This window comes from Colletes latitarsis, chromosome 10 (genome assembly GCF_051014445.1).
Source record: "Colletes latitarsis isolate SP2378_abdomen chromosome 10, iyColLati1, whole genome shotgun sequence".
NCBI classification, from domain to species: Eukaryota; Metazoa; Arthropoda; class Insecta; order Hymenoptera; family Colletidae; genus Colletes; species Colletes latitarsis.
This window is the reverse complement of record NC_135143.1, coordinates 4,249,269-4,270,832: the sequence shown is the minus strand read 5'-3', so window position 1 is coordinate 4,270,832 and position 21,564 is coordinate 4,249,269. Positions and strand designations below refer to the sequence as shown.

General features: G+C 32.3%; 1 protein-coding gene across 6 annotated transcripts in view; it reads right to left on the bottom strand.

Moving 5' to 3' along the window:
• The window catches only part of Kair1d (Kainate-type ionotropic glutamate receptor subunit 1D), an 881,193-nt gene that overhangs the window by 761,474 nt on the left and 98,155 nt on the right, over positions 1–21,564 (bottom strand). Inside the window, exon 2 of one of the 6 annotated variants that reach the window (XM_076774729.1) lies at positions 2,839–2,899. The exons of the other annotated variants lie outside the window; for them this stretch is intronic. The gene's annotated coding sequence lies outside the window, so the exon portion shown is untranslated. The remainder of the gene's footprint in view (positions 1–2,838; positions 2,900–21,564) is intronic. 6 annotated transcript variants of the gene reach the window in all.

Sequence of the window (21,564 nt, the reverse complement as noted above, 5' to 3'; positions counted from 1 at the left end):
GTGCTCGCGAATAACTCCTGTCCATATTCCAATTGAACAATTATTACCAATTTTCGGTACAGTGTCGATTTGTCAATCTGGTCGGGATTGAAAGATGAGGTAATAAAATATATATATAAAAAGTGAAACGAAATAGGTCACTCTGTTGGAAAAGACATTCTGGTCAATTAGATGATTCATCCTGGAAACGCGACCATAGGGTTCTTGCCAAGAACGAATGTGACCGATATTTCGAGGACGAACGAAGCTGTTCATAGTTTTCGAAGGATATATATGTATGAACGGAGCTGCGGATGGCTAGCAAAATGATGATATACTTCGCTGAAAAAACCTCGACATATTTGTCGCCGTCGACGCTCGCGCGAGATACGACTCAACGTTAGCCAGCATTGGAGCTTTTCCACGGTCGTACACATCCGGAAAATAACAACTGTCGCTGTGTAGGAATTTATACCGTCTGTCTTAAAAGACATTTATAAAGGGTGGCTTCGTTTGCACTATGATAAAATGACTAAAGTGTCGTTTCACGGAACGACGATACATTGTAAGTGGTATTTCTGGTATCTGCCGCGTAGACGGTTCTTGACTAAATGAAATATTTATACTGAAATATTGACTAATACGCGTTGATTTTAACGAGATTTTGTAGACAGATCAACTGAATAAAATTTGACCCCTCTTCGAGCATTTTCATAGTTTTTAAAAATTTTAAACAATAAATGTCACATAATAGACATTCGTTGATTCTTCAAGCACTTATATTACTATTTTTTTTAATCAAATGATACTTAACTCCCTAATCACTGAAGAAGGCACCAACATAGCCAATAATAATAATAGGTTTTTATTGCACACAGATAAGTGTTAAAGACACAAAGAAAAGAATTATAAGTATACACATTACACATTAATAACATATCAGACAAAATTGCAGTTTTAGACTCATGTTTCCAAACACGTGTCTCGAACGTCACTACGGCTACGTCAGGATATGACAATTTAAAATGCATCACCGATATTAGAATTAATCAGTTCTATAACATCGTTTCATATGTCAAATCTGTACGAAAATGTAATCATCTATTTACTATAAACAGTAAAACAAGAAAAATAAGTTATACTACTATAAGTTAAAGTGATACCTAGTTTGACTGCAAAATTAATTAATGGTATCTAAAAACAAATGTCGGTGCTACTTAAGGCTCTGATCTTAAGTTCTTCTGTGGCTATCTACAAAGGCTTATTTCATATGATTTTTGTTAAATTTTGGTATGTGCTCAATCTATTTGTTGAATAACAATTGTAAGATATTTATTTCCGTACAATAATAAATAATACAATTCTAAGCACATTTAAAAGAAAGTTTACTTAAGGGGATTTACTACTCTAAAACTATTATTCATACGTATCCATTTCTTTCCAATTCACTTGTAACAGATAGCAGAATGACCGAAATCATGGCAGCCATAAAGCTACATTTTTTTGAAAGGATGTTACATAAGCACACGTAGCTCCTATAATAAACATTACTTTCGTATGAAAAAATTACTTTGCACTTATGAAACATTATCAAATATATACAGGGTGTTCGGCCACCCCTGGGAAAAATTTTAATGGGAGATTCTAGAGGTCAAAATAGGGCGAAAATCAAGAATACTAATTTGTTGATAGAGGCTTCGTTAAACAGTTACTAATATTTAAAGTTCCGCCCGTACTGAATTTTTTTCTTGAAAATGCGTAGGATTTCGCGGGTATGTGTAATGACCAAAAATTATTGTAATCGACTCCTGCAACCGAAAATAATTTTTTTTAAACGATTTGAAAAAATTTTTTTTCGCCGAAAAATGTAGGCACCCCTGTCGATTTTTTTTAAAAATTAGTTTTTCATTTTTGATAATTTTATTTGACGCCCTATAAAAAAGTTGTCTAATACTTTTTTGTAGGTACCCATGAGGTCTACTTCAGAAAAAAGTTTCATTGAAATATATTCACTATTGTAGGGGTTATGGCTGTTCGAAGATTGAACCATTTTTATGGGGGTTTTCTAACTTTACGGGGTCAAGGAACAACTTTTTCAATATCATTAGAATTTCTACATATTCTTGACCAAAATACGCGTCGTTTGCTTTTTTAAACATTAAAATCGTCCAATCCGTTCAGAAGTTATGACGTTTTAAAGATTCGCATGAAAATTCGGGCAGACATTTCTGGCCTGAAATTATGTTTTCGGTGAGGAATTTTTTTCTCGAAACTGGGTAGGATTTCAGGGGTATGTCTATTGACCAAAAATTATTGTAATCGACTCCCGCAACCAAAAATAATTTTTTCAGAATGATTTGAAATTTTTTAATTTAATTTTTTATTAACTTACTAACTTACTAACGAAGTCTCAGTCAATAAATTGATATTCTTAATTTTCGTTTTATTTCGGTCTCTAGAATCTCCCATTAAAATTTTTCCCAAAGGTGACCGAACACCCTGTATATAAAAACCTTAAACTGTATAATCTACTGATTTAAAGAAAAAAATTTTCAAAAAAGGCGTAGAAAATAACCCCCTTAAGAACAACCGAATGAAAATTGTAATCCATTAGAGCAAGGAACAAAAACACATGGTGCACGGAAACATTTTTTGCCGAGTGCAGGCGTCATTTACCAGTATTAAAAGTAATAATTTAGGTACGATACTCTATGTCATTACTCTCTCTTTAAAAGCTCGCTTTCAGCTTGCTCTGCATTCTCTCGACTTTCGTTCTAAATTCTGCTTTTCCGCGTACTGACCGGAACACACGTACATTCATAGTCCCTTAAATCTTGATTTCACGTACATCTTACTTACATCATCATACTCAAGAAACTTTCGGTCCCACAATACGACGTATAAGCGGTATGAGTTTGTTCTGCAATTCAGGAAAAATAATGGCTGCGTGAGGTCAGCCCCTTTTTCACGATTACGTGAACTTTGTAAAATATACACACACACCGACGCCGTTTGAACGCGACGTTTTTCTTAATAACTTATTTATCATGCGAAACGACTTATTGCTTAAACGTACGAGGAACGAAAATAAAGAAGAGAGGACCATACTCGAGAAAATATTTTCCAACAGTGGAGCAGGACGATCCAAATAAAAGAGCTTCGAAACGTACCAGTCCCGTTCTCACGTTCCATCCATTTGTATATGAACAGACGGTGTAAAGAGCACGGCTCGAGGTACGGGAAAGGAAGCCCGTGAAGCATGACAATGACATTTCGCCAGACTTTTTCCAGATAGACGAAACAACGCGAGGAGAGAAAGAGTTGATTTAAGAAAGATGAAAGAGCAAGGAATCGTGGAGATGAAAAGACTCGACGCTGCCATCGCGTCTAGAATACGCTGTAGTTTCATAATTTCATCACGTCCGAGAGGTTTCGCGACATACTTTCACTTCGAGTTGGCAAGTTCGAGGCGGAAAGAAGTTAAAGATGTGCTTTTTATGTTATTTTGTTACGTCGGCGAGGAAGTCTTTTTCTCGAGGATACTTCTACGGAATTGACGCTGCCGAGAAACCACTGATTTCGAAAGTTGCGAACTTGCTAATGGACGTAATTTCGACATTATAGAGAAGAAGGTAGCATTATAGGATAAGGTAGAAATATGAGACACTAAAGTTTTCAGCCATACTGACATGTGAGTTTTGAAAGTGGCATAAGTCCCATTGTGACAGTTTCAAATGGATATGGAAAATATTATGCAATAAAATTTTATGAGATCCCAGCTTTTTTATTTTGTTGCATAGTGTTATCAAAGTAGCAGTTGAATTATCAATGTGCAGTGAATTTGTTATAAACACAGAACAGCGCCTGTCCACAGAAAGAAGCGCATTCTGTGTTGAAAACCAGAGTGATGAACAGTGTTATTTCATTTGCTGAGTATTTTTACTTGTTTCTACAGTTTTCTTAAATTGGGATTGCTTAATTTGTGCTTTACTAGTAATATTATAAATTTCAACATGTTGGAAAATGCTCACCTTCAAGATACGTCCGACAGTGACGCAGGTAATTAAAATAACTGCCCTACACATGTTCACATAGTAATTATTATTAAAAATTTGAAGGAAATTTGTTTTTTTTTTTTTGTTATGTACAGAAATTATACCCATGCGAATTATTACCAAAACAGAATTTTTGGAATCAGAAAGTGAAGATGATCTAAAAATTACTCATTTTAATTTTGGAAATATTCAAAAAAGAAAAAAAATTGTAGAAACATATTCATCAACAGAGAGTGAATCTAATGATGCAGATGATTCAACTACAAAAATACTAAGAAACAAGAATGATAACCCTTATACTATTCAAAAACTACGAAAAGTCCAACGGAATGCAGGAAAAAAATATTATACCCAAAATGGAAAAATTATCCCTGCTAAGGTATTCCAAAACAAAAATTGCCACTGTGCAAAGAGTTGTATACGTGTAAAATACTTTCATGCAGAAGAAAGGAAAAAACTTCAATAACTCACAAACCTAAAATACAAGGACTTAATGGATTTATTATATTATATACCACCTGCACATCATAGTTATTTTAAATCCCTCCCGCATACACAAACTGGAGAAGCCTGAGTAATAATTTATAAAAGAATATTAATTTTAATGTAAAAATTATTTAACAAAGAATAAAAGTTGAATATTTTTTTGATTCTATAACATAAAAGTGTATACATTTATTTTTATTTCAAGCGAAATTTACTTTTCCTATGGACTTTTGCTTTTTTAAGAATTGGAAACGTCATTTCATTAATTTTGAAAGTGGCGCAAGTCCAATCATAGCTATCAAAAACATATACTTCTTAAATAATGTTAATTATGCTAATTAGGATGATAAATTTGATACCCTTATAAACCCAAAAACATTATTCTACTATATCGTCTGTTACCCATATTTTTAAATTTAATCCAACGCAAACCTTTTAATATCACGATTCGAAAATAAATGGACGTGATTGCTCAATCAACATCTTTCAGCCATGTATTTCAGCTTCACTTTTCTCTATGTGGCTTTGTTAGCATATCAGCTGACACTTTGTATATAATCCGTGATTTCATGATCCTTTAATACTAAACCTACTGGCACTTTAGGTATACCCATTCCTACTATGACCGGTCAAACGACCAAACTTTCTTTTTCTCTTTTACGAGGCAACGTACTTCTAATTTTTGCATTATATGTATAGAAACTTGTGTTTTAATGTTTATTCGTAAGACTTCCTTCCATTTTATGTCAAACAATTTTTTAATTTTCATCGGATAGAAGATAAAACGTCCTTGAAAACAAAATTTGTTCCAAGTCAATACTGTAGTTAGTTCTAGAGAAAGCAACTATTTAAGAAAAAGTGCTGGCTAGTAATTATACAAACATCCTCTATTTAAATTAAAATTAATTTTCAATTGAATAAACAATTTATGATCTAGTTTTATGGCACACCAGTCGTATGATCAATAGAAAGTGCTGGAACTACTTTGGGTATGTAGCGTCAAAGTAAATGTGAAAATAAACATAGAAGACAGCAAAAATTATAATAGCTAGTAGAGTCATTGGATAGAGGATGAAATCACCTTTAAAATGAGCGTTCGAACAAGTCGATAGCTCAATTAGTTCCGGAGATATGACGATTTTAGTTTCAAGTCAATGTGGTGGCTAGTTCCGGAGATATAAGGGTTCGAAGTGTTTGTTTACATTCTTACTACGGTCTTGCCAAGGTCGTTGACCGCACGTGCTCGTAGTAACTAGGTCACTCAACCACTCGGTCACGTGCGATACAAAGAGGTACGATGCGACGCGTTAGACGAAGACAGAGATAGTCGAATTAAGAAAAATTACCTTTTACATAAAATGCGATATCTCGAAAACGGAAAGTCGGATCGTCAAAAATCAAAAGCCATTTTAAAGGAGAGGCTTTGTCGCTTCTAACAATGACTCAACAATTAATAAGACATTAATAGTTTCGGAACTGCACGCGTCTAAAGTTTTAATATTTTTAATACGCGTTGTTAGACTGTTTTAAGACAATGGAAGCTGAAGATTCTCTCCTTTTGTCTTTGCTATACATATATTTCCTATTTATATCAGAAGTTAACCAGAATTTGGTACCGAATTTTGTCCAATTTCACCGGTCGTGGTAGACAAGACAGACTACATATTTTTCTCAGAAAACAAATAATAAGAATAGATGTGAATATTGTAAAATTCATTCTACGTATACTATGAGAAAAGTTGTGAAATTAAATGACGCTAAAATAATATTGTGTGTTAGAAACTCTAAACGAAATTTTAAAAACGGTCATTTGACCAGTCGCGGCAGGTTTGGTGTTAACAGACGCTTCTTGTTTCTAATGCAACAGAAAATTTGTACGCATAGGTGTTTCAGTGCAATTCTCTGTTATTCATTAGGTCGTCCTATGTCTTCGTACTGAGTTTTGTACTGCAATTTAAAGCAATATAGTAAAGATATGATGGAATTTTATGGAAAACAGTAAACTTCTCATTCGACAACTCCACCCCTTTCCTTTGGCAAAACCATTGTATCGTCGCTACAAAACTTCTTTCATTTTTTTATTAAAATGTAGTTCAACGTTTTTCATTAAAACGTTAACAATTTCAAATTGTTTATCCACTAATAATAAACCTGGAGATTTTTGTATTTTATTTCTTAAACGGTTCGGTTTTATTATATGCTAACAAAAATATTCGTGCAATGAAGAAAATTTCGTTCCGTGAACCAGTGTAGATTTCAAACTTCGAGCTTTAACACAATATCTATGTGTTTCAAATTAAATAAATTGTTGATGTTAGTGTATTTAAAATTTTAGAAATCCTTTGAACTGACTTTTGTTTATTTCCTATTAAATTACAAATGTCCTTGTCAATTTCAGAATATCGAATTGCACGAACTTAATATTTTGTGATTTTAAAGAAAAGCAGGAAGGTATGTTATTCTATAATAATCGCAGTCTTATTAAATATAAATGGAGCTTTTAAATTATTGTGCATTTAATCATAATATAATGAGAAATAAGTAGAATGGAGAGATGGTAGTAATATAAGACATTTGACATTAGTTAACCTGTACATCGATACAATCAAATGATGCAGTCGGCATATTTTGCAATACTAAATTTTCTGAAGACACAGAGAGTAAGTTATGGATTCAATGTTTGTCCTTTCAATTGTGGGCTCATGACGATTGTGTAAATTCAGAAATACATATATGCGATTATTGTAGAACTACATGAACTATATGCATTGACATATTTTAGGCTTGTATATTATTAAAACTTTTCTATAAATCCTTTAACGTAGTTTCAGAAATAATTTCCCACAACAGTAATGCTGTCTAAAATTACTACAACATTTTCAAAATGTTCGATTTTGCATTAATTCAGAAAAACCCAAAAACTCAAAGGTTATGTAATCTACAGGTCTACAGCATTTATACTCATGTCGCCAATTTTTTAATTTTCACTATTCTGAGAGTCTTCAGGTTAAAAAATAAAAAGAATATCTCATATTCCTACCACTTCCTCTACTATTATGTCAAAATCGTTAAGTTACGCGTTCTTAATGTCTGATAAATAACAAATCAATTTGGAATTTTTATTTACTAAGAAACGAGTTAAAACTATTCCTTTCAAATTACAAAAATAGCTGTATTTTGCCGATTTCGAATGGTACTACAAATTGTTTTTCCGTTTGTATTGTACTTTCATTTGTCGAACATTGTAGCAATACAAGAAATAAATCGAGGAAGGAGGATACGAATAGGACACTTCTATATGCAGAGTGATGAAAAGAATCCAATTATGTAAAAAAATGCATAGTTCAATTTAAAAATCAGTGGGTGCTGATTGCACTTGCACCACTGTATCAAATAAAAAAATTATGTTGTCAACAGATGGCTCCATATAGTGAATTCAAACTATTTACAGTATATTTTTGTTATATTTTCATTTAAAAAGGAACTACAACCTGTTCTAGTTTCAAACATCGCTGTTTGTATAGCTTCGTTTGAAATAAGGTGCATCGAAGTCACTAATAGCTCGCTATAATGTCATTTATAAAACAGCCTTCCTAGAACCAGCCTTATTTTATAGAGAAACTTCAAGGATAAATTTGTATTTTCTTTAAAGAGTATGGCCGAATAAGCATTATAAAAGTACCGCCAAACCAAATTCAACTTTGAACGTATAAATAAACTAATATTTATTTCATTACATTTTTATATAAAGTAAAAATTACATTTAGTTACGAATTAAAAATTATATGTACATCTATGTATATAGATTATTTCAAATAAATCAAATTTTTAATATCAGCAATAAATAAATATATAAACAAATAATCAAATTATATCTACAAAATGTTAATATCATGATGATGCTTCAAAATGAAAATGATGAATTTTAGAAAAATGATTAGAAATTATACGCAATAGACATGTTAATAAAAAAATAATTCCAATAATTACATGAATTCCATGGAATCTTATAATTAAGTAAAATATTGATCCAAAAATTTTGTTGACTCCCACAAAGTAGGGCATTCCTGACATTTACTTTCCAGTGGATGTTGTGATAAAATTATGTTAGACTTATTAATAAGAGATCGATATGCAAAAACTAAGAAAATCTGATCGTCGCTGGGCATCCATTGTTCACGACCGGCCCCGTTCGAATAAAAACTTTCGACTACGAGGAATTAAGGTGGGTAATGGCCATTGTTCGAGTCATCGATCAGACGCCTATCAGTTACAAAAGTTGGAGGAGCCGTTGTCGTATGTAGAACGGGTCTTCAGTCGATATGGGGCGCGTCAAAACCCAATAGTATTATTCTCACATCCATTCTAGGACACGAAAATGATATCATCAGACACTCCTTCCCCTCCATTCGTTGTGTCCGGTTATGTGATTGACAATGACAGATGGTGAGCATTACTTAATCTTGATATTTGTAGACTAGAAGAGATAACAAGAATAAATGTATCGTCGCGTCGGGTACTGGCTAAATTATCCGCGCGAACTATCTTTTTAAGGGGTCTTTCTACCTTGGGGGATTAAAAAAATCGATTTTTTTTTGCATTTTTCTTTAGTATGTAGTCTTGAAAATATGTCTACCAAATATTAAATTAAAATTCAGAAAGCTAACGAAGTTATAGTCTGCTGAAATGTACCACGCGCAGGTATAACAACTGGACGTGAAACTTTAAAGCTGTTTTTCTCGAAACTACATTTTTCGGCACTGCGTAGACGATAACATGAAAACTATTCAAGATATCAACATCAAATTTATATAGTATCTTTAGAACTGGTCTCTCTATGGCATGAACTAGGATAATTGCGATATATGCTATACTTTTTCTTTTTTTAACAAAAAAGCAACCGAATATATGAAAATATTCAGTATTTTTTCGTAAAATAGCTGCCATTTTTTCATTTTTTGTTTTTTTAAAAAGATCCTAATTCATGCTATAACCACACTCATCGGTATTAAGAATAACGTTGGTTTTTGGATTTCGGATAACTTGTTCGCAAGATATCACATACGCAGTCGGGCGCCATTCGTAAAAACTGTTGTTTGTTGATCAACAAAAACAGTGTAATCAATAGATATTATGCGTTGCAAAAATTCGTAAGTATAGCTAAATATATAATAAATGTATGTACAAAACCCGGAATTAATCGCTCTTTAATAGCCCATAAAAAAAATCACAAAGAAACATGTATTTTTCGTGCCTACAAGGTAGAATGTCCCCTTAATTCTCTTGGAGTTGTACGGCCTAGTCGACCGTCGTAGTACGCGTGACCTCCAGCACTCGGGATATGTCTATTTACCAAAAATGATTATAATTGACTCCCACAACCGAAAATAATTTTTTCAGAACGATTCGAAATTTTTTTTTTCGACGAAAAATGTAGACACCCCCTGTCGATTTTTCTTAAAAATTTGTTTTTCATTTTTAAAAATTTGTTTGACGCCCTATAGAAAAGTTGTCTAATACTTTTTTGTAGGTGTCCATGAATTCTACTTCCTCCCAAAATTTCATTAAAATATATTAATTACTGTAGGATGTATGGTCGTTTGAAAATTGAACTATTTTTATGGGGTTTGATTCACATTACGTGGTTAAGGAACAACTTTTTGAATATTCTTGGAACTTCTACATATTCTCCACAGAAATACGCGTTGTTTGCATTTTGAAATATTAAAATCGTTCTATCCGTTCAGGAGTTATAATGTTTTAAAGATTCGCACGAAATTTTGGAGTGACATTTCTGGCCTGAAATTATATTTTTGGTAAGGAATTTTTTTCTCGAAAATGGTTAGGATTTTGAGGGTATGTCTATTCACCAAAAATGATTGTAATCGACCCCCGCAACTAAGAATATTTTTTTCAGAACGACATGAAATTTTTTTTGTCGCCCAAAAATTTGTCAACCTACTGAATTTTTTTCTCGAAAATGGTTAGGATTTCAGGGGTATGTCTGTTCACAAAAAATGATTGTAATTGCCCCCTGCAACCGGAAATAATTTTTCCAGATTGATTTGGAAGTTTTCAGTTTTCAGGGTAACAGACAGTTATGGTCAGACATTATATTTTCAGTAATGAATTTTTTTCTCGAATATGCGTAGGAATTCAGGGGTATATCTATTGACCAAAAATGATTATAACTAACCCCCGCAACCGAAAATAATTTTTCCAGAATGATTTGAAATTTTTTAATTTAATGTTTTAATAACTTTTTAACGAAGCCTCAATCGAAAATTGATATTCTTGATTTTCGTCTTATTTTGGCCTCCGGAATTTAGTAACTGGAAATGAGAAATGAATTTTTTTACGACAATTCTCTACGGAAACGTTGCTGGTATGATAAAGGAGAACCATAATGAGGTCTCAGCCAAGTTTATATCCTCGTGAAGTTCTTTTATAAGTATGATGGAATTATCGAGATATTTTATATTTTGAATTATGACCAAATAATTCAATTTCTACGACTGGCATATATTATCGTCAATTAGAAAAGTTACAGGAATCAATTAGTGCAAAACGTCCATGAATATTGAATAAAAACAACGTGATATTTCATTTTGACAACTTCAGATTACACGTAACAAAATATGATACAAGAAAGTAATGTAAACTTGATTGGGAAATATGTAACTTAATTTGCTGTTAAGGATTCTTAACGAACATTAACATCATGGGGTTTACAATCTGGACGTGACTTACGGCTATTTTCGAGGATCAGAATTTAGAAACATTTCGTTGGTCAATTACATTACAGTCGTTTTACGAATCTCCGAACTTCACACGGGACTTGGAATCCTTGGAGCTCTTCCTTGACTCAATAGCGATTGATTTATTGTAAACACGCGTTGGCGCACAGCTGCGGACCACCGGAGTCTTGGGGTCTTTTGGCTTTTCCCAAATTATTAATAGTAATGCAACGTTCTCGCTCACCCTTGCATTGTCTACCTAGACACTGAACAACAGGGTGGGCGGGAATGTTGGAAAAAGTAAGAAACGCCCTGCCAAGATGACGACTTTGAAGGTTGGCTTAACCAATCCTCCCACCGGTGATCGATGTTCATCTTCGTCATCTTGGTAGGGGCAACCAAGCTTACTTTAAGAGTAAAATTAAAAACTTAGATTAGGTTTGTTGGAACCAACTTACAATCGAGCACAGTCTCCGCGAGAAAAACAGGATTTAAGCGTAATTCGAAGAGCAACGGACTTCCAACATCATTGGTTTTTTTCCAAAGTATTTTGGGTGGTCCTTCGAGAACTACAGAATGAAACACAGCATACGGAGCTGTGTCATACGCATGGATCGCATAGTATATCACGAGGGCAAATTGCTTTGCGGTCGAAATATTTGCAATTATTGACCGTTGTAGTTATGGAAGGAATGAGGCCAATTATGTGTAATTCAATGTTGTTTTGGATAGTAATGAAAGATATATTTAATATACAGGGTGTTTGGCCACCCCTGGGAAAAATTTTAATAGGAGATTCTAGAGGTCAAAATAAGACGAAAATCAAGAATACCAATTTGTTGATGGTGGCTTCGTTAAGAAGTTATTAACGTTTAAAGTTCCGCCAATACTGAATTTTTTTCTCGAAAGTGGGTAAGATTTCGGGAGTATGTCTGTTCACCGAAAATGATTATAATTGACTCCCGCAACTGAAAATAATTTTTTCAGAACGATTTAAAACTTTTCAATTTCGCCGAAAAATTTAGGCACCTACCCCGCTGTCGATTTTCCTTAAAAATTCGTTTTTGATTTTTAATAATTTCGCTTGACGTCCTACAGAAAAGTTGTTTAATACTTTTTTGTAGGTACCTATGAGCTCTACATCAGAAAAAAGTTTCATTGAAATATATTCACTATTATAGGAGTTATGGCTGTTTGAAAATTGGACCATTTTTATGGGGTTTTTCTAACATTACGGGGCCAAGGAACAACCTTTCCAATATTTTTATAATTGTTACATATTCTACACTAAAATACGCGGCGTTTGGCTTTTTGAACATTAAAATCGTCCAATCCGTTCAGAAGTTATGGTGTTTTAAAATTTCGCATGAATTTTAGGGAGGCATTTCTGTCCTGAAATTATATTTTCGGTAAGGAATTTTTTTCTCGAAAATGGTTAGGATTTCGAAGGTACGTCTATTGACCAAAAATTATTATAATTGGTCCCCGCAATCAAAAATAATTTTTTTAGAACGATTTAAAATTTTTTAATTTTGTTGAAAAATTTCACACCTTCTCGAATTTTTTTCTCCAAACTGAGTAGGATTTCCGGGGTATATCTATTCATCAAAAATGATTATAATAGATCCTTGCAATCGGAAATAATTTTTTTAGAACGATTTGAAAAATTTTTTTTTTCGCCGAGAAATTTCACCACCTATCCGAATTTTGTTCCTCAAATGAGGGTAGGATTTCGGGGATATGTGTATTCACCAAAAATGGTTGTAATTGACCCCCACATCCGAAAATAATTTTTCTAAAACGATTTGAAATTTTTTAATTTAATTGTTAATAACTTTTTAACGAAGCCTTCATCGACAAATTGGTATTCTTGATTTTCGTCTTATTTTGGTCTCTAGAGTCTCCCATTAAAATTTTTCGCGGGGGTGGCCGAACACCCTGTATAGGTATCATAATTTTCTGCTGTACACAACGCTCGCAAGACAATGGAACTGACGTGTAGATCCCCTCGCGTGCCAGTGCTGCCAACATTAAGCCTACTTTATAAAATATTCACTCACCAGTCATACAACCAATAAAAATAACCCTACAATAGTTACTACGTGTTTCGTATATTAAAACACTTTTTAGAGAATAAACCAATTTGTAAATATCATCGTATTGAAAAATAGTATTAAACAACATTTCAATCAAATCACAAAAAAGTTTTGAAGTGTTAGTTTTACCGAAGAAATGGTTCTTCATAAAAGTCAATGGTATGTTTAAAATATAGCTTTAAGTTTTAGTACGAAATTCATCACAAACTTATGGATGGGCTATAACCAAGACCTATCAATATTACATTACCTAATTTAACTTTAGAAATGTCTCATAATAGTTAAACAAGTTTTATTAGGTCAATTAAAATAGAGAAATGGTTACCGCAGCACAGAGAATCGACATAAATAATTTTAAGGAAGTTCATAATCGAGATCTATCCACATGGAAAACTATCAAAATTCATGACCCAAACTATTGAAAGGATTTCAAACAAACTTTGTTTGAATACTCTAAGAATAGCGCTACATAAATTGAACACACAATTTTTTTATAAACCTCCTAGAAAAGAAGTTAATTATCAATTAACTTATTAAATCTTTCAAAAAATGATTTAATTCGATATATTCAAAAACCTCGTAAAATATCATAAAATTTATGTTTTTAGATTTTGAGAAACTCGATCGAAGTGAATGAAAAGTGCAATTATACCGAAGAGCTATTTTTCTGAGAAACAGCTATAATTAGTATTAAAATATTTATTTATTTATTATATTAATTTTTCGAATTACTTGGGTATTCCAATTTGGTAACACTAGTTTATTTACTTCGATGTAAGTAAAAGAAATTTACTTTATTTCGTAAGTAAATAAAAGAAATTTATTAATACTTACTTCAGCAACGACACACAATTTTTGAACCAAAAGTGTTTGCACTTCTAGAACTCAGAATTAAAAAAAATTTCACCAAACTGTGTAAAATGATACCTATTATTAGAATTGACAATTAAAAATCTTTCCATGCTATTTATATTAACAATATTCAGAGACAGAAATCACGCTGTCTGTATAAAAAATTGTCAAATTAAAAGTAATTATCGGAATAAAACTTATTCAAATATACATGTGATGCTAAAAGCTACGCGAAATTAATTGGTAATCTTGTAAATAAAAGCTCCAGTAAAAGCGTAACACTGTTTGGTGGATTACATTAGTTAATGAAAATCTGTTTATCTTTATACGAACGCGTTTCAGAAATTTTATAATATTTCGAGAAAATGAAACGCGTGCAATATTAATTTTCTCTTCTGTCACTTTAATATTCTTTATTTCAAACGTAAATAATGTTAAAACATTTCGACGTAAAATTGGGAACATCAAAACAATGAAAAAAGTTTATATAAATATATACAATGCTTGATAACACAATATTTATTATTTGCTTTATATGTGCCAGTATATCTTAAACTGTGACGATTTTTTAAAAGAAAAAAGCATTGTATATCCAGAAATAAAACAAATGCTTCCTTTAATATTTTATTCAAAACATCAAAATTTAATACAAAATCTTAAAGCGATATTATTTTCAAAATTGAAGCAAGGTAAATTAATATTTATTCATTAGAAACTTTTATGTGAAGTTTTATGATGTCTATGAAAAAATATCACATTAGATCGAGCCATTGCTTAGGCTAAGCATCATTGCTTTCAAACATAGTAATTAAAACGACCTTTCCGACATCGATTGGAAGAAGATGGATTGATCTTGACTTTTGAATTGTTTTGTTGTTCTTCATTTTAATTTTCGTTATACCCTATATTATTGAAAGATTAGAGTTCTGAGTAGATAATGAAGCTGATAATAAAAAGATCAAGCAAACCCCCAAAAGTAGGTGAATTCTAATAGTTCTGGCTGTATTTTTGACACAGTCATGTTCTAATTTACTGCGTGGTCCAGACACGCTAGAGGTTTACCGAAAGTTTACCCGCAGGTTTATCAAGTAACTAAAAAGTAGGTCGATCAAATCCATGGGTAAATCTCCGATAATCCTCTATGGACTCCTATACATATAAATGGGGGGGGGGGGGGGGCTCAACAATATGTTAGTTGCATAAATGCAGTAAGAAGTTTGTATTTTTCGGGTGTTCCCAATAAAATTATATGTAATCAAATAACGGAAGATTTAATGCATAAAATATCCCTTATTATTTGGCTCGACGGGATCAAATTTTTCCTAACGAGGCGTTATTTTTCCTACCCTAACGGAATCTCCTGTACCCGATAAAATAGAACTTCGATTATTACAGGAATTCACAGAGAAAATCTATTGCTTTAATTCACACATGGGTAAACGCACGGCACGTTTTGAGAAAACATCGGTTATTTCGAGAAGACAAAGGTTCATAATAGGAGAAATCACGTCTTACAAAAAAATATCGCGATATTAAATGTTCTATAATTCAATTGAATTATTGGAAACCGATATCTCGTGAACGTGTTATTCGATAAAATACTTTCGATTTAATGTCGTTGATTTTGTTCGACCCTAATATGGCGTTTAAAAAATACTACATTCACTTTAAAAAAAATGAAATTGTTTATCAAATTATATCGATGAGGAATTTCTTCTAAAAAGATATTTGTTGAAACCTTTCCTTGGTAGCCAACCAAACCAGTTAGTTAACTAAAATTTTTATTTCTGCTTATCTTTAAGATGACGAATTGTAGAAAATACTTTCGGTATACTGATTCAAAGATTTAGGATTTACAACAGAAGAATACAAGACAAACCCGAAAATGTTGACTATCTTATAATGGCAATTTCTATTGTTATTTCTTTAATATTACTATGTTACGTTTTCAATATTATTGTATTCTTATTAATTTCAATAATTGTTATAATGATCGCAATAAACTAGTTTATTTCAAGTTTATTAGAATTCTGATATAAACTATTATTCTATTATTCACTATGTAACCATTTTCATGTATCCTTCTCAAACATTACAATTTTGTAATTTAAAACTACTTTTCTAAACTGAGATTATTCTTCTTTGTTTAGAATGTTAATAAATTTAGTTGATTGAAGTAAAAGTGGATTTAAATATGTACTCGTTATCTTTAGAGGCAAACTAACGAAAGTACATTTTAACAACAAAAAGAGTAACTTATAGCTTGTTCCATGTGGCAGTAGCTTCAGTACTATTTGGAAATGGAATTAGCTAATTTTCGAATTTCTAATAGTAAGATTAATCAATTTTTTACAAAAACTGTATGTTTACTGTATAAAAAGTTATATTCCTAAATTTTAGTTTAAAAATATTACACAAGTATATTACTTGGATTTTTGTGGTTTCCTGTTTCAAAACACATTATTTACATTATACAGAGTAAACATACCTTATTTGTGAGTTCGAGTATTTAGTAAGTATTTAATTTTACCAGAAGCTTTCTTTAAATAATCTTTTATATTCGATAGTTTAAAGTTTACAGAATATGTTACTATTCTATTTTTGTCTTTAAAAAACCAGTATTTTTATACTTGAGCAAGGAATGATTTTTCCCCAAAGAAATAATATTTACATTATTCTAGTTCTTATTAGAAACAGCTATCAGTTGGTTTTTGAGAACTTTGATTTCTAAAATTAGCTCAATTCGATACGCAAGCATCAACAACAGAAGAAAAATCTTCATTGTACAAGCACATACTTAATAAATGGTAAAAATGTCAAACTGGTCGATTGTATTGTTTATTTGGAATAAATTCCTCTAAAATATTTACTTATCAGACAGAAAAATGACTACCTCCTCAATTTATTTCACCCTTCTCAAATAATAAAAGATGTAATATGAAGACACACGTATGCTTGAATTATAATACATGGAAAAATTATATAAAAAAAAGCTGATGAGATAAAACAAGTATTGTGTAATCTGGATGTTACTAAAACTATAAAAGAGAATTAAATTAACTAAGATGTATAAAAATATTATAAGTCAAATTTGTCATGTACGATCCAAGATTACTATAAAATTGCTAACGTTGAAGGAAATCTTAATCGTGAAAACATTGAATTAAAAACATGAAAGTACAGAAATATTCTGATTGTTTCAATTTCAACATATTAAACAATACACGTTTTAAATTGAATTCGAGTAATAATTTGTACAGAATGTTATTTACACTTATTTCAATTTCCTTGAAGTTTACAACAATCTTCAAATAATAAATAATAAATTCAATCTATCAAAATCAGTTAAATCTGTCCATAAATTTCAGAATCAGACATTTCATATTTTTTAGAAGAAATAGCCTTGAAAAAGTTTGTAAACCGCTGGTTTTATACCAAGTTATATTTAAAAAAAACATTTTTTGAAGCATCCTGTTCAGAAAAAGTAGATTTAAGCGACCAAGAAAAATATAATACGCGAAAGTCATATATAATTTAGCGTTAGATTAGTGTAAAACATGGTCGACTATCGCCATAAAAATAAAGGAACACTGTTGATTTAGTTCTATCGAAGATTAGCTGTGGCTACCAAATTGCTGCCTTACATTTTCTCTATTATCATTGTGAAAAAAATTCATTATACGTAAACAATGAATATCCAATATGATTATTTTTACAAAAATATATGATCTCATTGTTTGTTAACGATTGTGCATAATACCGACCCAAACCATGGATAGTCCCGTAAATTCCCATTGTTTCCGTGCCAGCAAAAGAATACTGATTAACGTGAAACAATGTGGACAAATAATAATAATATCTTCGTAGATAGCCATTATCTAATTATTTGCGAGAGACCATTCATCGTGTTATACTCAAAGTACCGTATTTTGAACAAAATATTCCCGTGAAACAAGCACGTGTAAATTTTTCGGCAACGTCGGTGACGCGAAAACTTTTTCCCACGAAGAATCCACTAAGTGGTTGGAAACGGGCACTACATCAACGAAAGATAAGCTGCTTAATTTCGAACAAGATTAGCCTGGACGTTCAATCTCCTATATCGCTCTCCTCTTTGGCACGTAACGGTGCCAGTATCCTAGCTGAGGTTAATCTCGAGATTAATCCAGAAACGAACTTCCGTAGTACCATTTTTCCGCGCTCGTTCATATTTCCGGTTTATATCACCGATTACACGGATTTTTCTTCACGCTTTAGATTCTTGCTACTTTTCCCGCGGTAAAAAAATATATACAACGGACGAGGAATACACGGAAAGAGGAGCCGGAAGCCGTAATTTCGAAAACAAGCTGTCAAACTAACGCTTGGAAAATGTATCTTCACGCTACGATGAATTCTCGTCGTTTCACCGTTGCTCTTCGAATAAAACAGTTACGCATTTTTGCGAAACATCAACGTTAGAAGGATCGAATTCATTAAAATGACAGATTCTTCTACTTTGAATCTAAAGAAATTATTATTAGAATTTCACTAACATAATCCACGAAGTTGCGAATAAAGCTACACCTCTATTTAACAAACCTAGAAAACGTACAGTCCCATGGTGGAATGAAAGTTATAAAAAGGCAATAAAAGCATCCGTCCATAGAAAATAAAATCCAGTATAAAAACTACGAGCCGTATCCCGAAGAACTGTCAACGAAAGCAAAAGAAAATCTTGGATGGAGTATGTAAATTCCATAAACAACAACACTCCTTGTAGCGACTGCTGGGACAAAATCAGGGGAACATCACGAAACTTCTCCATCCCTACACTCCTAAATCACGCAAATCAAATAATTAATCACCCACAGGGCATTGCTAATGAACTAGCTAGGTCATTTTCCAACAATTCCAGTGACAACAATTATGACGAAAAATTTCTTCAGTACATCAAGAACTACCAACAATTAGGAAAAGAAATAATTTTTGTAAACATTCAACAGTCCTTCAATTCAGAAATTAAGTGCGTACTTAAAAAATGTAAGAACTCCAGTCCAGGTCCAGACCAAATCCCTAACGAATTCTTAAAACACTTCTCGGATAAGTCCCTATTATATTTTACTGATATATTAAATTTCATTTGGATAAACATGGTCTTTTCTGACAAATGGAGGGAAGCAACAGTTGTAACGGTATTAAAACCAAACTAAAACATGACAATAGCTAGCAACTATCGGCCTATCGTCTTAACATACACGATGTGCAAACTCCTAGAAAAAGTAGTTAACAGAAGGCTTAGATGGCACCTCGAAAACATCGGCTTCTTCGCTCAAGAACAAAATAGATTCAGAAAATTCAGATCCACAACCGATCACCTTATAAACCTTGAGCCAGCTATATGTGACTCCTTTGCAAATAACCACCATTTAACTGCAGTAACACTGGATATTGAAAAGGCGTACGATATGGTATGGCGTCCCAGAATTATTGATACGTTCATTAAACATCAAATAACAGAGAGAACTCTAGCACTCATATAAAATTTTTCAAAGAACAGACGAATAAAAGTAAGAGTTAATGGAATACTTTCAGAGAGCTTAGAGATTCAAAACGGTGTTCCACAAGGAAGTGAGCGTAACGTTATTCCTTATTGCAATTAATGAAGCTCCTAAAAACTTAACAGCACCTGTAAAATGTGTTCTATTTGCCGACGTTTTAAACATTTTTTGTGGAGGTAAAGAAAGAGAAACCGCGGAAAGACTACTCCATCAGACATTAGACTAACTTCAATTATGGGCAGAAAAAACGGGATTTAAGTTTTCAGTTCGACAAACAAAGTGCATTTCATTCGCAAGACATAAGCAGCAAATACACAACCCCAAACTATATTTAGATAACAGTAATATCAACCCAGTGGAGACACTGAAAATCCTAGGTATGATATTCGATAGAAAAGTTACATGGATACAACATATTAAAGAGATCACAGACGACTGTAAAAGACGCCTAAATCTAATCAAATCACTATCATTAATCGTTTGGGGACCAGATTAAACAATTCTTATAACGACCTACAAAGCTATAGTTAGATCCAGAATTGATTACGGTAGCATTATACAGGATGTTCGGCCACCCCTGGAAAAAATTTTAATGGAAGATTCTATAATAAGACGAAAATCAAGAATACCAATTTGTTGATGGAGGCTTCGTTAAAAAATTATTAACGTTTAAAGTTTCGCCCGTACTGAATTTTTCTCTCGAAAATGTGCAGGATTTCCGGGGTATGTCTATTCACCAAAAATGATTGTAATTGCCCCCCGCAACCGAAAATAATTTTTCCAGAATGATTTAAAACTCTTCAATTTTCAGGGTAACAGACAGTTATGATCAGACATTATATTTTCATTAATGAATTTTTTTCTCGAAAATGCGTAAGATGTCGAGGGTATGTCTATTCACAAAAAATGATTGTAATTGATCTCCCAAACAAAAATAATTTTTTCAGAATGATTTGAAATTTTTTAATTTAATATTTGAATAATTTTTTAACAAAGCCTCAATCGAAAAATTGATATTCTTGATTTTCGTCTGATCGGAACACCTTCTATACAATTCGGGGATAAAAATCAAATCTTAAAACTCTTGACACAATGCATATTTCTGCACTTATGTTAGAATGGCAGCTGGAGCCTTTCGTACTAGCCCTAAACAGTATACTTGCTATAACGGATGAACCTCCTCTAAGTGAGAGGCGTAAGTACCTTTCAGTAAACTATGCATTAAATATCGCGGCATCCTGTAACAACGCCGTATACCAAAACATATTCACCACTAGGTATAAAAACATATATGAAAAGAAAACCAGATTACCTACTCCGTTTTACATATGAATCAACAATTTGCTTGAAGAAACTGGTCTCAATTTAAACACATTCATCATTGGTAAAAAGAAATACCCATCAAATCCACCACGGATGACCAACATATTAGCAGTAAATTTTGACTTAGCATTTAATAGGAAGGATGAAATTTCCCCCATGACTTTCAAAGCTCAACCATTCCTAACCACACGTACATATACACAGATGGCTCTAAATCTACAGAGGGAAATGGCTGCTCAATAATTACATCGGATGTTGAAATAAGTTTAAAACTCCCTGAAATCCTGTCAATTTTCTCATGTGAAGCAATTGCTATTAAACAAACTTTTCAACTCATTAAAATCTCAACCCACAAAAAATTTGCTATCTGTTCAGATTCTAAAAGTTTTTTACAGTCGATACAAGACCCTAATAAATCTGACGAAATAATTTAACATATCCAAAAGATATACTTAGAAAATCTTTAAAAGGGGGGAAAAATTCATCAACTCAACGA